This window comes from Lithobates pipiens, unplaced genomic scaffold, assembly GCF_037356315.1.
Source record: "Lithobates pipiens isolate NorthernLeopardFrog02 unplaced genomic scaffold, aLitPip1_a1.2 Scaffold_1, whole genome shotgun sequence".
NCBI classification, from domain to species: Eukaryota; Metazoa; Chordata; class Amphibia; order Anura; family Ranidae; genus Lithobates; species Lithobates pipiens.
In genome coordinates, this window is record NW_027507685.1 from 117,614,528 (window position 1) to 117,632,122 (window position 17,595).

General features: G+C 45.3%; 1 protein-coding gene across 1 annotated transcript in view; it reads right to left on the reverse strand.

The window, feature by feature from the left end:
• Positions 1-17,595, reverse strand: part of ZMYND19 (zinc finger MYND-type containing 19) — a 46,501-nt gene that overhangs the window by 20,839 nt on the left and 8,067 nt on the right. The window lies entirely within an intron of this gene.

A 17,595-nucleotide genomic window follows, 5' to 3' on the forward strand; every position in this document is an offset into this window, starting at 1 on the left:
CCGGCACACGTCAGCCAATCAGGGAGAATAATAGGCGTGGTCTGTTTCTCTGACGCGAACGGACAAGGGGTGGGCGGAGCCGTCTGGTGACGTTGGTTTCGCGGGAAGCGCCGTGATCCTTCAGTGATGTAATAGAGGGAAGACAAGTGTCAGGAATAAAATGGGGCAGGGCATGATGACAGTGCTGGGGCGGAGCTATCGCTACTGTCCTCCTTCGGAAGATGCTGGTTGGGTGTGATGATAACCTTCTGCCGTCACTGTGACCCCTGAATCAGACTAGTCAGCTTAGCTACGAGTTCTCAATTTCTATTTACACCGATCAGGCATAACTTTACGTCTACCAACCTAATATTGAGTGGGTTCCAGTGGTGTCTGGTGCTCAAATTCTTTTGGGGGCAGCAAAGAAACCTTGTCCCCTCACTTCGTCTGTTAATCGATTGCCTGCTCAGTCCTGGCGGTCACTTCTCCGCAATTGGGTCTTAGGACTTGCGGCCAATCAAGTTGCAGGACCCGCTTCCTGATTGGCTGGGAGGAGAAGCAGGAAGACGTTAGTGAATATTAATTGTGCCCTGCGCCCGAGCCCACCTTTGTTGAAGCCAATTAGAGCCTCTGTCTCTAATCATGTGCTTAAAAAAAGCAAAACAATTTGAAATCCATGCATCTGGTGCCCCGCATGGAGATTAGTGGCCAGGCGCATGGATTAGGGGGGTGCGCCCCTTATGAGCGGCCACTACTGGTAGGTTCCCCATTTGCTGCCAAAACAGCCCTGACCCATTGAGGCATGAACACCACTAGACCTGTCAAGGTCTGCAGTGGTATCTGGCACCAAGCTATCTAGCAGATCTTTTAAGTTCTGTAATTTGCCAGGTGAGGCCTCTATGGATCGGACTTGTGTTTCCAGCACATCCCACAGATGCTCAATTGGATGGAGATCTGGAGAATTTGGAGGCAAACTGCACAGAATTTTGTGGCCACACCCCTGAGCCCAGGTTTAAGTCCCACCATCCAAGTGGACATAGAGTTAGATTATAATTATGATTATAATTATACAGAGTAAAGCGAGGCTGTGCCTGAAGCATGCCGAGCAAAGCCAGCCCGTGAGGGGCCCTGTGGCAAAGTGGTCTTAGAACAGTGTTGGAACGCATATGGCGGCGTCGTGTCATCTGTGTCTACCCTGTTTGGATTTCCTGTGAATACACTTGTTTACCCTGGCTTCTGTGTGATCCCTGGTCTCTGACATATCACGCTGCACCCTGCTCTCACTTGGCAGTAGTTGGCAGGGTATGCCCCATTTTGCAGCTGGTGCAGACGGAGGAATGGGGGCCACCATGGTGCCACTAGGAGCAGCCTTGGCCTTAGTGCCCAAATTTAACGGGTCCAACATCTCCCTCTCAGAGTGGGAAGTGAGACTGGAAAATTCTGCCTGTCTGTATCGGGTCCCCACCCAGCTGAACGCGGAGCTGACCATTACCTCGCTAGAGGATGATACTCACCAAGCAGTGATGGTGCTACTGGAAACTCACAGGCTAGCCTAGAACAAATTGTAGCACTGCTGGAAGGCCTGCTTTGAGAGAACGTGACAGTGCTGGAACTGAGACGCAGTTTTATTTTTTGGCTGCAGGCAGCAGGAGGACAAAAGCCTTACCCAATTTGCGGTAGTCCTCAAAATCGTAGGAAATGGCTAGAAAAGAAAGAAGTGCATGGCTGTATCGATATAGGCACCCCAGACAAGTTCTGTGGGAGTAACAAGGGCTTGTCACAATAGGAGAGCTCTACAGAAACGAGTGAAGACTAAGCCTCCCCTCTCTTTTAGTGACACAGTAGTAGAAGAAATGGCACAGGAGGAAGAAGATGTGAGGCTACAGTCACCATAACAAAGAGGCACAAACCACTTAACATAAAAGAGGAGGCCCTGGCACCTTTACCCCTGTCTAAGATGCAGACTGCCATGAAGGAATTAACCGAGGGAATGGTGTCAATGCAACAAGAAATGTCTACAGTCAAACAACAGTTAGCCCAACTTGTAAAGGGCGAAAACCCTCTACGGAGGGACCTGTACAGAGACAGAATATGCTGGCGGTGCGGTCACTATGGGCATTTAGCTAGGGTCTGTGAGTGGTCTGAGAATAGGAATAAGCAGAGGCTGAAATTAAACTAGAGGTTCTTGGGACAAAGGTACAACCCCAGAGAACAGCACTACAAAGTCCCAAGGAACCTGAGACGATGGCCGCACTGAGCCCTATAGTCAACGCTCTAGTGAATGGCCAGATGGGCCCCTGTCTTATCGACAGAGTCTGAAATCACTGTCAAGGAGTACGAGTTCTATGCACAACAGTTCGGGACTCAAAACCACCTGAATCCCTCCTGGTTCTCCATGAAAGCAGCCAACAATTTTCTAATTATAGTCAAAGCCATTACTTGGGTGAAAAAACATGTATATATGAAGTAGTTGTCAAGTAATTGAGTGAGTAGGGCGTCATGATAACCCAAAGTTATTACTAGCTCCCCTACAAGAGGCTGTCTGGTCCTTGCCCTCTGGGGCCCACAGGAAGCTGCAAGGGGCTACAGAGATGGTGGAACCCCGCAAGGACCTTGGGGGTGCCAGGGGAATGGTTGACAGACCGCTCCCTGTCTTAGGTACATGGGGGTACAATCCTGGTCCAACTAATCAATTTGTGAACCACTCCGGTTCCATTCCCAAATCACACGACCCTCACAGACCTCTAAATCCAGACATTGCATTTTAAAGGCCCAACCAGTGGTAGAGGCTATATGTGCCCCACTGCAAGCTGCTATGACATCCCTAAATGTTGAACAGTACCAACAGCTGTTAGACCAACTGGCCATCCCCTTTCAGGAATACCTGCTATCCTAGGACCACCTTCTTCACCAACTGCTAGAAAGGCATTTACTGGTCTTTGCGACTAGCACTGATGACTATGGGTGCACAGAGGCGATAGACCAGCCAATCTACTTGGGGGATACCCCTCCTATTCCCGGAAAGATGCCCATGAATTGTCATGGTATGCAAAAAGGATGATAGTCTGAGGTTCTGTGTGGATTATCGCAAACTGGATGCCTTCACCCACTGGGATGCCCCGCCACAAGTAGAAGAATGTGTTTATGGAGCTAGGTCAGGCTCACTACTTTTCCACCCTCGATCTAGCAAGTCTCACTGAGAGAACAGGACTGGGTGTTGGTGAAATACCTTGTACTGGGTGGAGAAACAGCCATGTCCACCAACCCCTCTGTTCGATGTGATCTCAGAAGGACTTGAACCAGTCAAGAAGTGACTCCACTACAATCTGGTGAGACCCTACAACAGTGGGGACTGTTCCACCAAAATGATAACAGAGCGTGAATCCCCCATTTGCTATAGTGATCTCGGCGCACGGGAGAATGCAATCTGTGTGCCACTATGGACATGGCGCACAGCATCTCCAAATCAATATTGACAGAAGATGGAGGTGCCAATAATATGGGGTGGTGTGAGGATGCTTAGTAACAACTCCCCAAGTAACAAATATGCCCAAAATAGAATGAGAAAGTAACATTTTCAGAGAAAGTCTGCTGTGCCCGTAAGTAAGTTTAGAACTGTGTGAGATCAGTGTAAAAAGTGCGCATGTGCAAGCGGCTGTTGCGCTCGTTCACATGCATTTGTACACTGTGCGGCCAAAATCTTAGTAAATGTTAAGCAACATACTTGAAATTGCATGGGTTGAATGGGCGCACCTCTAAACTTGACACATTTTTTTATTTTTACGCTGGTTCACCTTTATGTACCGTATTTATCGGCGTATAACACACACTTTTTTCCCCTTAAAATCACGGGTGCGTGTTATACGCCGATCCTCCGCGATTTCCGCACGATTTTTGGGCCTTCGGCCACCTCGGCCGTACTCGGCGGCTCTCGGACCTTCTCGGCAGCTTTCGGCCGCCTTCGGCCCTTCTCGCGACTTTCGGTGGCCGAAAACCGACGAGAAGGGCTGAGGCGGCCGAAAAGGCCCGAGGCGGCCGAAAGCCATCGAGAAGGTCCGAGAGCGCCTGAAAGCCGCCGAGAAGAGCCGAGGCGGCCGAAAGCCGCCGAGAACTTCCGGATGCCGCCGAGATACACAGAACATCTTGGCGGCGCCATTTTTAAAAACATTAGCTGACATCAATGACGGACAAACTGAATGACAAGGCTGCATGACGGACAGGCTGCATGACAGACAGGCTGCATGACAAGGCCGCAATGATGGACAGGCCGCAATGATGGACAGGCCGCAATGATGGACATGCTGCAATGATGGACAGGCTGCATGACAAAGCTGCAAATGACGCTGACAAGGCTTCAGATGGACACTGATAAGGCTGCATTGATGGGCATGATGGACAGGCTGCATGACAAGGCCGCAATGATGGACAGACTGCGTGACAAGGCTGCAAATGACGCTGACAAAGCTTCAGATGGACACTGATAAGGCTGCATTGATGGGCATTTAAATGTAAGTTTTTTTTCCTTAAATTTCCCTCCTAAACTTGGGGTGCGTGTTATACGCCGATAAATACGGTATTTAACCACCTCAATACAGTAAACTTACACCCCCCTTTCAGTGCTCTCACAGTTTGAATGACAATTACTCAGTCATGCAACACTGTACCCATATGAAACTTGTGTCCTTCTTTCCACACAAATAGAGCTAGTGGGTATTTAATTTTTTGTGCTATAAATAAAATAAAAAACCTTAAATTTTGTGAAAAAATGCCTTTTTCTTTGTTTCTGTCATAAAATTGAGCTAATTAGTAATTTTTTTTAATAAATTTTGGCCAAAATGTATACTGCTACATATCTTTGTTAAAAATAACCCACATTAGTGTATATTATTTGGTCTTTGTGAAAGTTATCTACAAACTATGGTGCCAATCACTGAATATTGATCACATCTGATCAGGCCTTCAGTATATCTGGTGTATCTCATTTCTTGAAACACTAACAAGTCAGGAAAGTACAAATACCCCCAAATGACCCCTTTTTAGAAAGTAGACATTCCAAGGTATTAAGTAAGTAGCATGGTGAGTTTTTTTAAGTTGTCATTTTTTTCCCACAATTCTTTGCAATATTACGATTTTTTTTTTACAAAATTGTCATATTATCAGGTTATTTCTCACACACAGCACATGCATACAGCAAATTACACCCCAAAATACATTCTGCTACTCTTCCCGGGTACGGCGATACCACATGTGTGAGACTTTTACACAGCCTGGCCACATACAGAGCACCAACATTAAGTAGCACCATCAGGCGAGCATAAATGACGCATCTCATTTCTCAACCACCTATTACACTTTTGAAGGCCCTGGAGCACCAGAACAATGGAATTGCCAACAAAATGACCCCATTTTGGAAAGCAATCACCCCAACATATAATCTATGAGGCAGAATGAGTCTTTTGAATGGTTAATTTTTTTCCAGAAGTTTTTGGAAAATGTGGAAAAAAAATGGAAAGGCATTTTTCTTTTACACAAAGTTGCCCATTTATAAGATATTTCTAACACAAGCAAAAATTACATCCCAAAACACATTCTGCTACTCCTCCCGAGTATGGCGATACCACATGTGTGATGCTTTTACACAGCCTGGTGTAGAGGGTCAGCCTGGGGCAGGTTTAAGAGGGGGTTAATTGAAGAAGGCAAGTACTTCCCCTTCAGGCCTGCTTATTATCAGGTGTGCTGAAAGTGTCAGTGGGCAGTTGTTGAGTAGGAGAGAGACACAGCAGCACACTGTGTGGAAACATCCATTGCTGGAAGGTGTACCTGCTGGGTGAGCTTAAACCACAAAAAGACTTTAACTGTGTTTGGAGCTATGAACTGTTACCTCTAAGCCTGTGGGCTGATGAACTGTGAGCTGTACCTGTGTGCACATCCGTGTGATAAGACAAGTCTGTCTAATCTTATGTTTTGTTTTGCTGAATAAAAGCCAATTTTATTTTACTGGACTGCCTCTGAGCCAGCTCTTCACCCCCTGATCCCCTACACTGGCCGCATACAGAGGCTGAACATTGAAGTAGTACCTTCAGGCATTCTAGGAGCATAAATTACACATCTCATTTCATTCCCACCCATCACACTTTTGAAGGTCCTGAAGCACCAGGACAGTGGAATTACCCACAAAATGACCCCATTTTTTAAAGCAAACACCCCAACGTACATTCTATGAGGCATGGGCTGCAAATAGATACTTGGGTACTCTGATGTGCTGCAGATAGGTACTCGGGTACTATGATAAGCTGGTGACAGGTACTCGGGTACTCTGATGGCCTGGTGACAGGTACTCGGGTACTCTGATGGCCTGGTGACAGGTACTCGGGTACTCTGATGGCCTGGTGACTGGTATTCGGGTACTCTGAAGGGCGGTGATAGGTACACAGGTACTTATAGGGACTGTGACAGGTACTCGGGTACTCAGATGAACTGTGACAGGTACTCATATGGATTGTGACAGGTACTCAGATGGACTGACAGGTACTCAGATGGACTGGGACAGGTTCTCGAGTTCTCAGATGGACCAATCCAAACCACATCCTTTTGCAGAGTATACAACAGGGCCAGTTAGGAAAAGGGCGAGAAGAGCGATGGCCCAACCCCCTCCTGAACTATTCAAGGCCACATGCACTCAACATAGCTGGCTGCCTTTGGGGCATGTTGGGCTCAGCCCCATACCAACCACAAAGCACCTTGTACCCACTAGTTTAAAGGGGCTTTCCACATTCCGTAAAACCCACTGTCTGCAGCCCCCCACAACCCCAGCCTAGGGTTGTGTGGAAGAGGCCCTTGTCCCCCTGAATATGGGAAACAAGGTGATCGGGGTGCCCGAGTCCCTCCTGCCCTCACGCATCCATCCCCCTTTCATGGGCTGGCTTGCTGTGTGTTTAGCAAGGTTTATTTTTTAGTTTCAATCATTTTATTAAAGTATAAGGAGTATTACAGTACAATACAAGCCAGGTTGATACAATACTGATACAATACAATACGCTTATTACAAGCACAGTCGGGTATATATCCCATAAAATAATAACATAAATTTGGAAAAAGACACAATCGGAGTCAAGCAATATCATTATCATAGGCATTCATTTATGTCTTCACCATCCGAATCATATAAATCAGATTAAGTGGGAGTGTAGAGTATGGGGCCAATGGCAAAAAATGGGGCGAACTAAAGGAGGTCCCTGGAAAGAAACTGTGTACATACGGGATTATTGTGTGTATCTTTCATCCATCCACGCCTAATGGGAACTCACTGTGGATGTGAAAGGCACACTGATGGAGACCTATCGGCTACCGAACAGGATCTCTGAACATCACTATGTGTAGTCATGAACCGCTTATTTCGCAAAATATAAAGAAGTGGGTAAAGAGAGGTCGGAGTAAACAGAAAGTAAAAATCATAAAAAGGCATCTATTGTAGGGGTCATAAAGGAGAAGAAGAAGGGGAGGGCGGGCTTGGGATATAAAGGGGGTGTCTAAAGCGACAGGGGTGACGTAATTACAGAGGTGTAGGGCGTCCCAAGTCAGAGTGAATGAGAGAGGTAGTATGAGCAGATCGAAAATGAATCCAGCAAGACCAAATTTGGGAAAACTTATTGTGTTTGTCGTGTGATTGAAAAATGAGTCTTTCCATTTCTTCAGTCCTATTAATCTGTCGGTACCAGTCTTCCAAAGTGGGAGTTGATTTAGACTTCCATCGTCTGGGAATGCACTGCGTAGCTACATTAATCAAATGTAGAACTAGTGAGCGTTTATAGCTACGGATAGGTATGGGAGTATTCTGGTTGATAAGTCGTTATTTGAGTGATTTTGTCGTGAACTTTTTTCCAAAACGTTTGAATCGCTGGGCAGTCCCACCATATATGGAGAAAAGAGCCCACTGCTGAGTCACATCGCCAACACATTTGGGACACATCTGGGAATATCTTATGTACCTTATCTGGGGTGCGGTACCATCTAGAGCAAAGTTTGTATCTGTTTTCCTTGTGTGGAAACACTGAGGGATCCCTTATGTGTGTGGTAATAAATAGATACCCAGTCTTCATTAGACCAGTTAGCACTAAGTTCAGTCTCCCACAATTGTCGAGTGGGGGTGTGCAATGAACTGTCTATAGTGAGTAGTGTTACAATCCGAGAGATAATATGCGTTTGGGGTTCCTGACTATTGCACAAATTTTCAAAAGGGGTTAAGTCTCTACACCAACACGAAAGAGGCCTAGTTGAATGGAAAAAGTGTCGGATTTGTAAATATTTAAAAAGTGGTAAATGTAATTCCGGAAATTCGGCTGTCATCTCCGGGTAAGAGAGCAGCGTTTTACGTCGAAAAAATTGGAATGCCCTATAAGAAGGCTGGGGTTGTGGAGACGAGGGGACGCTAGGCGTAATGCCCGGTGGAAAGGCCGGGTTGGCAGACAAAGGAGTCATTGGACCATTAGGAAGGTGTAAGCCAAGTGTGTTGGATGTTTGGTGAACCGCCCTGATTGAGGGTCCAATCGAAGGGTGGTTTGTGCACGACGCGGGGATACAAGATTTGGGAATCCATGATAAATTTATCAGCGGGAGAGGACTCATTGCTTGTTCTAACTGAACCCAAGCTTTGGAATCATGGTGCAAATGCCAATCTATTATTCTCTGTAGGAGGTTGGCGTGGTAATAAGTGTGAATGTCTGGCAATCCTAGGCCTCCTTTTGTTTTAGGAAGAATTAGCTTCGCCCAACTTAGACGAGGGGATCTATGAGACCATATAAAGTTTCTGCACATCTGCTTGTAAGCGTTGATGAACCTTTTGGGGAGATCAATGGGTATAGCTTGCAAAAGATATAACAACCTTGGGAGCACATTCATTTTTAAGATAGCAATCCTCCCAAACCATGAAAAAGACGTGCTGTGCCATTTCAGGAGGTCCTCTTGTATGTTTAGAAGAGCTGGGCCGAAATTACAGTCATATAGATGGGAGAGAGTATTCGGGAGTTTGATACCCAAGTATGTCAATGTGCTACGTTCCCATTGGAAAGGATAGTTACCTTTACATTGTGTTACAAGGCGTTCTGATAGGGTGACCGGTAATGCTTTAGATTTATCAAAGTTGATCTTTAAATTGGATATTGTGTGGTAAGAGTCCAAATCTCGTAGGAGGTTGGGAATGGATATGATCGGGTTGGAGAGAAAGAGCAGAATGTCATCCGCGTAAGCGGCGAGTTTGTATGTTGTATTGTTAATCGATATCCCTACTATGTTTTGATTTTCTTTGAGCATGTTAAGGAGTGGCTCCAGGGTGAGCACAAAGATGAGTGGGGAAAGAGGGCAACCTTGGCGTGTGCCGTTGGTGATAGAGAAGGCGTTCGACAGGTGGCCATTAACCTTGACCCTCGCGGACGGAGATGAGTATAAAAGCCATATCATTTGTACTAGTCTAGAAGGGATTCCAATATACTGCAAAGTGGAGATCATATAATCCCAGGCCACTCTGTCGAACGCCTTCTCAGCATCTAGGGATAGGAAAAAGCCTTCCGTATGGGACGTGGTGAGCCAATGGTGAATATTTATTGCTTTAATGGTATTATCCCTGGCTTCTCTGCCAGGGACAAAGCCTACTTGGTCAGTGGATATCAGATCAGGGAGTAGGGGTGATAGGCGATTTGCTAAAATTTTGGCGTATATTTTCAAATCAACATTGACTAATGAAGGGTCTTTACCTGGTTTAGGGATTAAGGTAATATGTGCTTCTAGAAGGTCCGAATTGTTTCTCGTGGATTGTGGAAGGGCATTAAAGGTCTCAGCTAGGTGTGGGGACAATAGATCAGGGAAGGATTTATAGTATGCTGCCGTTAATCCGTCCGGGCCCGGGCTTTTCCCGGACTTCAATTGTTTAATTGTTTCCTTAATTTCTAGTAACGAGATAGGGGCATCCAGCGAGGAGATGTCTAGGTTACTTAAGGGGGATGGGGCATATTTTGATAGGAAGTCATGGATAATGGCAGCCCGGAGCGTGGGGTCAGCAGTATGAGAAGCTTGAGGCAGGTTGTATAATGATTGGAAATATTGAACAAAGTGTTTTGCTATGGCATCAGATGCGACAATAGGATTCCCTGTGGGGGTCGTAATCTTATGTATGGTAGATAGCATTCTGTTTTTCTTTAGAGCTTTCGCTAAGAATTTGCCAGCCTTGTTGCCAAATTCATAAAACAATTTGTGTGTGAGAGCAAATTTGCGTTTGACTGATAATTGTAATTCCTCTAAAAGCTCTTCCCTGGCTTTAGTAAGTTCGGTGAGAGTGGAGGTCGCAAGGGTGTGTTTGTGTGTGTGTCCGTTCTAGCGTGCGTATTCGATGGTGCAACTCCACGATACGCGCCTCTCTAAAATTTTTCCGTTTAGCAGCTAGAGAAATGAATAGTCCCCTCACTACACATTTGTGCGCAGCCCAGATAGTTTCTATAGAGGAATCAGCACCAGAGTTGTCTGAAAAGTAGTTTTGTAAACATTCTAGGATGGCTTGTTTGTGGTCAAGATCCAGGAGTAGTGAGTCATCCAGCCTCCAGACCAATGGACGTTGGGGTGTAGTCGTCAGGTTAAGAGTGATAGTGATCGGATTGTGATCTGAGAGAAATGCAGGTTCTATGGTGGCTTGCATCAAGCAGCCTACGTCGGTTTGTGTAAGAAAGAGGTGGTCTATTCTTGAATATTTGTTATGAGGCGGGGAGAAAAATGTGAAGTCTTTAATGGTTGGGTGTAACATACGCCAAGTGTCGTGTAGTGTAAGAGATTGGAGTTCCATTTTGATGGCCCGTAATGCCCTGTATGTGATACAGGAGGTACCGTTGGATGTATAGATATCTGGGGAAAGCGGGATGTTAAAGTCTCCCCCAAGGACGAGCATCCCGTGGTGGAAGGTGGTGAGTTGAGAAAGGGCATCTCGGAAGAATGGTACATGTCTGGTATTTGGAGCATATATGTTAGCTACAGTAATAGGTCTATTGTAGAGGTATCCTTTGAGGAAGAGATATCGGCCCATGGGGTCCGACAGGACTTCCGTGACAGTGAGAGGGCAATGTCTTGATATTAGTATAGAGTCTCCTTTGGATTTCGATTCAGCCGTCGTGGCGTGATACACCGTCGGATATCGCGCGTCATGTAGTTTGGGTATAGAGTCAGTCCTGAAGTTTGTCTCTTGGACAAGAGCTATCTGTGCATGTGCTCTATGTAAAGCAAAAAGCAGCTTTGATCTCTTCTCGGGAGTGTTTAAACCTCTAATATTAACCGAGTAAAATTTAGTACCGACGGTGAAATCAGGCAGAGATGTACGGTCGTCTCGAGAAGGGTGTGCTTCCGTCATGTTTAGAGAGGTGCAGGTAAATCAGACAAGCGGGGATTGGGGGGGACGGAGAGGAGCTGGGAGGGTGAGCACAGACTGATCAGTAGTTAGAACGTTACTGAGTGGAAAGGGGCGAATTCCTGACACTACGGAAAGGGGAAGGGCGAGTGCGTGGGATGGGGGGGGAGGGGTGGAAAGAGTCAGACCACTTGTTCGGTGGTACGAGAAATAAAATAGAGTAGGATGAATCAGGGAGTCCACAACACTGTACGAAGGGGGTCCCAGATGTCACCCTACGGTGGGGTTGGCTATAACTCAGCCCAACAACGGGTCACAGGGAGTTCGTCGAGTGGATGTCTGCACGGCATCCCAGGACGTTGAGACGTGTTTGGTAAGAGCAGGTCTACAGCATGAATGGTGTGCACGAAAATGAGCTAACGATGGGAAAACAGTTTACAGAGGATCCCAATGTGCGAACAAACTAAGTAAATACTTGCAATTGTATAACACAGCACGCATCAGGGAGTCAATCAACTATACACATATATAAAGCTTCTAATAAGTAAACTCAGGTTATAAAGTCACAACCGTATATTTAGCATGCATAGAAGACCAAGTTGCTTGACAAGCGTATCCGAATCCGCAGGTGACGTAAGAACCGTTAGTCGCCTTCCGGATTCGATCGCAGGAAATGGCAAATTAGAGAGAATAAGCTTCTAAATCAAAACAATATAACCACAACATAATATCAACAAATCAGGGTAATAATACTTATCCACTGGGGGACCTGCAAAAAAATCCAGTCTTATGCGACGGGTGTATAATGGCACCTATAATAGGTCAGAACCTTCTGCAGTCTGACAGTGCCACTTAGGGAGTCTCGAGCGAGTGGACTTGGAAACAGACGAACGATTCCAGGATACGTAACAGTCAGCAGTTCTATGAGGAAGACATTGCAATTAGCCAGCTCAAGGCACAGATGTTAGACATCGGAGTGACAGATGCGTAGGCTAAGTAGTGTAGACATCCAGTGTGGGATGGCAGGGAACAGATTGGTCAGCAACCGATAACGATCAGTATCCTGAGGGTATGCAAGATCGAAAAGTTCCAAGGTAAGATAAGACCAATTAGATGCCAGCCCGAAGACGAAATTACCATCTAGAGGGATCTCAACCCTAGAATTCGATATTGTGGAACTGGCAGGGGATCATACATGCGGGTAGAAAGAAGTCGCATAGCCGAGGAGGAGGGGCATACGGCCCTCTTGTAGAGTGCGACCTATTGCATGTTTCTATGTCCTGGAAGCATTACGCATCGAAGGCCTGTGCCAAGAACGGCCACAGATCGTTTGTCAATAGACTGCGTAGCGTACAAAAAGGCACGTAGGGTCTGAGTCATTACCAGATCTATGGTAGGTGGTCTGCGAGACTGAGAATGTTGGCATACCGCAGACGTGCTGAGGCAAAGAGTAAAAAAGGAAGTAATAACAAAAACCGATTCACCATAAACGTACGGTAACTATCAACTTATTTCAGTCAGTCACGATTAATGAAAACAGTCCATCCTGGCGGAAAAGTGGCAGGCAAAGGATCACGCGTAGAGTTCCTACCAGAGCGGGGAAGTGAAGAGAAGAGGACGGCAACTCATTCAATATTCTCTTCTCGCCCAACGGGCGTGTGGAGAAGAAGAGGGACTGTGATCCCCGCGAGCGATATCAGGTGGGCGCCGACCTCTTGGCCCCGAGGGGGATCTCCGTCTGCGGAAAGAGGCATCCTGAGTATCCATCGGATCTGAGCATTGTCTGGGCGCTTTGGGTATCATTGGGCGGAAGGAAGCATACCAATTAGGGAGCTCAACCACGGGGATATTCAGAATAGAGCAGAAGTTTGGCAAGTCTTCCGGCACCTTAAGGTGTGCAGTACGGCCGGAGTCAGACACTGCAAGGCAGAAAGAGAACTTCCACTTGTACTGTATGCCATGAGTCTTCAGAACGTCCAGCAGGGGGCGCAAATCTCTGCGGTGTTGCAAAGTTATTCCAGAGAGGTCCTGAAAGATCTGGATAGGAGTAGAACCAAAAGTTATGGTTTGTCTTGTTCTGGCAGCCTTTAAAATGTCCTCTTTGAGATGGTAGTTTACCAGACAACAAACAATATCCCTTGGAGGATCAGTGTCTCTTCCCTTGGGTCTTAGAGCACGGTGAATGCGTTCAAATTCAATGTTAGAGTGAGGCTGTCGTCCCAGGATATCATTAAAGATGGAGGTGACGGCTGAGGTAATTTGGTCAGTTTCAACTGATTCAGGGAGGCCTCTAACCCTCAGGTAATGACGCCTCCCCCTGTTGTCCAAATCCTCTAAATGTCGCTGAATATCCCTCATTTGTAAAGTGTGCGAGTCCAGTTTCCTCGTGGTCTTGCGGAGTGATATTTCATGTTGGTCCGTGATCTGTTCCACAGTGTGCATACGATCTGAAAGACCTCTGATGTCCACCCTGAGTTCTGCAATGGCTGCAGATAACATGTCCTTGATATCTGAGGCGATGGAACGCAGGTCATTCATGCTGATCGGTTGCGGGGGGGGGGGGGACATCTGTGCGGAATGGTCATTTGTTCCCAGCCGCGAGATTGTCAGATAGGACAATCGTCCCCTGTGTGTGAGGGCGAGAGTCTGCGGCCTGGGATGCGCCGTGGCGGGAGGGCGCCATGTTTTCTCGTTGCGACCTGAACATCTCCGGGATGTTGTGAGGCGGTTGTCCGGCAGAATTCTCCCTCGGGGAGCGGGATCTGGATGCGGAGGACGAGCGGGAGGCAGTACCCATCGTTAGAAGGAAAACAGCGGCGAGAATACCTGCGGTAGGCAGTAGTTATCGTCCTGGGATGTCGGCGCTATGAGCTTAAGCGACCGCCATCAAGCTCAGCCAGGCCACGCCCCCCGGGTTTTTTTTTTTTTCAATCAAATATTTTTTTTATTTTTTTGTTGCAAAAAATATAAACAGATATAACAAATTAGTTAAAATCATAGTGTGTAAATAGAAAATAAAAAACAAAAACAGACAAAACCAAGAAAACCTTGCACCTCTTGGACTGGCTTAACATATAATGAATAAAGCATACTAAAATTATGAATACATTCTGCACGTCAGCTTGAATTCCCCCAGTGTCAATCATCAAATTATAGTCATTTCCTCATCTATTCCTCTGCCTTCTACAAGTACTCCCTACTCCCGTCTATCTCCTCTACCTTCACTCCTTTCTACTAGACAAACCATCATATAATTCATTACTAGGTTCTATTCAATGTGACCATATTTTATCAAATCTTTGGGGTGTGCCTCTATGTTTATATGTTCATTTTTCTCTTTTAAGTATGTAGTTGAGTTTCTCAATCCATTGTTTAGGGATTGGAGAATGGTAGTGCCCTGTCAGGTAATATACCCAATATAATGCCAGTTTGGGCGTCCTTATTATATCAGTTGAGCATACTAAGTTTAAGGCTATAAATACTTTTTCCCAATAAAGATGGAGCTTTGGACATCACCAGTGCATATGCATAAGGGAGGCATTGAACAAAGAGCATCGTGGGCATAATGGTGTTGCATGTTTCCCAAAGCATAACGTTTTTGTGGAGTGTAATGATCCCTATGTTTAATAAAAAGCTCTCTTTGAGAAGGCAAGAGGGATGTCCTAGGAAGTGTTTCAAGGGCATGTGTCCAGTGCTCATCTAAACCCTCTAAATCTTCTTGCTACCGATCAAAACTATTTTTTGTGTTTTTTGGGGTTCTCCATTATTTGTAAATTAGCATAAAGATCTCCTTTTAGACCCCTTTCACACCAGGGCGTTTTGCAGGCGCTATAGCATTAGAAATAGCGCTTGCAATCCGCCCTAAAGAAGCTGCACCATTGTTTGTAGTGTGAAAGCCCCAAGTGGTGCACTGGCAGGACGTCAGAAAAAAGTCCTGCCAGCAGCTTCTTTGGAGCGGTGAAGGAGTGGTGTGTTTACCGCTCCTCCACCGCTGCTCCCCATTGAAATCAATGGGGCAGCGCTGTAAGACAGCCGGCAAAACGCCGCTATTGCAGCGTATTGCTGGCGGTTTTAACCCTTTCTCGGCCGCTAGCGGGGGGCAAAAGCGCCCCGATAGCGGTCGAAATCCGGCAATAAAACGCCGCTAAAAATAGCGGTGTTTTACCGCCGACGCAATGGGCGGTGTGGTGTGAAAGGGGTCTTAATTCTCTTTTTGTACAGGCAGCCGAGGTTCACTTTTTGAGCTTTGGATTTGTAATGTGTGACTTATTTGGAGGTATTGATAAAAGTTTTTATTTGTTAGCTGATACCGGTCTTTAGGTATATTAAAAGGAAGTAAAATGTCCCCTTCATATAACTGATACAGAAATATTATGCCTGCCTTTTTCCAGTCTAAATATTCAGAAAGTGCATTTAATTAATAGAGGCAGTAATTATCCCATATGGGCATCTGTTTCATATATCCCTTATGTTGAGTAATATTTCGTACTGCTTCACATACTCTGCGAATCAAATGGAAAGAAAGGAACCTTTTTTTAATAATAGAAATGGAGAACCTATTAATTGAACTAAAGGGTCATTTTTGAATTGGGTTGCTGTTATCTTTTGTATAGGGTCCTCCATGTCCAGTGCTTTCCAGCCATGCCAATGTTGTAATTGTAAAGCAAGAAAATATAATCTTACATTAGGTATCGCAATTCCCCCTTTATCAATGGGCTGTTGTAATATTTCAAATCTAATCGTAGGTTTTCCTCCCCTCTACACAAAGTCCCTAAAGACCGAGTCGATAGTTCTAACTAATTGTAACGTCAGCCATATGGGACAATTATGCAATACATATAACATATGTGGCATCCACACCATCTTCACCAAATTTTCCCTCCCCACCATAGATAATGGGAGTTTACTCCATGTTTTACTCAGTTGTCTAAATTTAACAATAAGAGGGAGTATATTCCTATCTATATAATCTATAACATTCAGTGTAATTACCACTATCTACTGAGTCTGGCGGATGGCCCTGGTTAAATACTCCACTCTCCTGTTGTCCGCGGTGCAGAACACAGCTCTAATCACTAGACGTAGGCCCCAGAAATCTGTTAAGAAACAGACACTTCCAGGAGTGTCAATCTCTGTGTTCCCTCTCCAGCTCTTTTTTCTTTCTAATGCAATGACGTAAAGATCTCCCTGAAGGGTCTGTTTACCACCTGAGATAGGGGGCCATTCCTGGAGCGACACTCAGCCATCTGGAAGCAGTTGTACCCATGGTGCAGTCTAATACCATCATAATTCTTTTAGCAGAAACTCAGGTCACTCTTGACAGGTCACCTAAGATGCTTTCTCCACTTGCCACAGAGAGGTCAGCTAGAGGTAGATTTATTACTATTTTCTAGCCCTTTTCTTATTTAGCATCAACAGCCTGTAAGTGAACAGTCCCAACAATGATCCTCCATACCTAGAGTTCCTCTTTACATTATCCAGGAACACCAATGTTCAATTCTCCCATAAAACAGACCCATAGCTGTTCCATCTACTTCACAAATTCTGGTTTCCCCCTTCCTCATTTAACCCCTTGGAGCCGGCACCTCCCTGCCTTTTAAGGGGTTTTTGATGCTGGGAGGTGGAGTAAGGTTTAGGATCATGTGACCGATGTGATTGGCTGTCACATGATCGCAAAGCTACCGATTGAAGTAGCTATTGGGAGTCTTCCATTAGCCACCGGTAACTGTGCACAGCTGTATTCACACCAATTTATGCAAATATGTGGCTGCTCTGCGCCAAGGCCCACCCACCGAGAGGCCGCATATTTGCGTGCGGCTGGCACCAATGGGTTAATTGATCTTTAATTATGTTCAAACAACTGGATATTCAAAACGAAAGGGAACTTAACTGACACAAATCCATTCTTTCTACAAAAAACAAGTTTTACGGCGTTTTTGAACTTTTTTTTATCTTTTAGCCAATAGAGAAAACTATCATCTGTTGCATCATTTGTTGCTAGGTTTTTCAGCTATTATAGCTTTTTTCTTATTATATATTATTATTATTATTTTCTTATTATTCATTTCTTATTATTTAGGGGTTAAGGTTAGGGTTATTTTTTTTTTTTTGTTAGGGTGTTTATAATACTTCAACTACTTCTAATCATAATCATAAATAAATACGTTTAAAAAAAATACACAAACAAAAATAATCATAAAAAATATATACAATAAATTAATACTATGTAATAA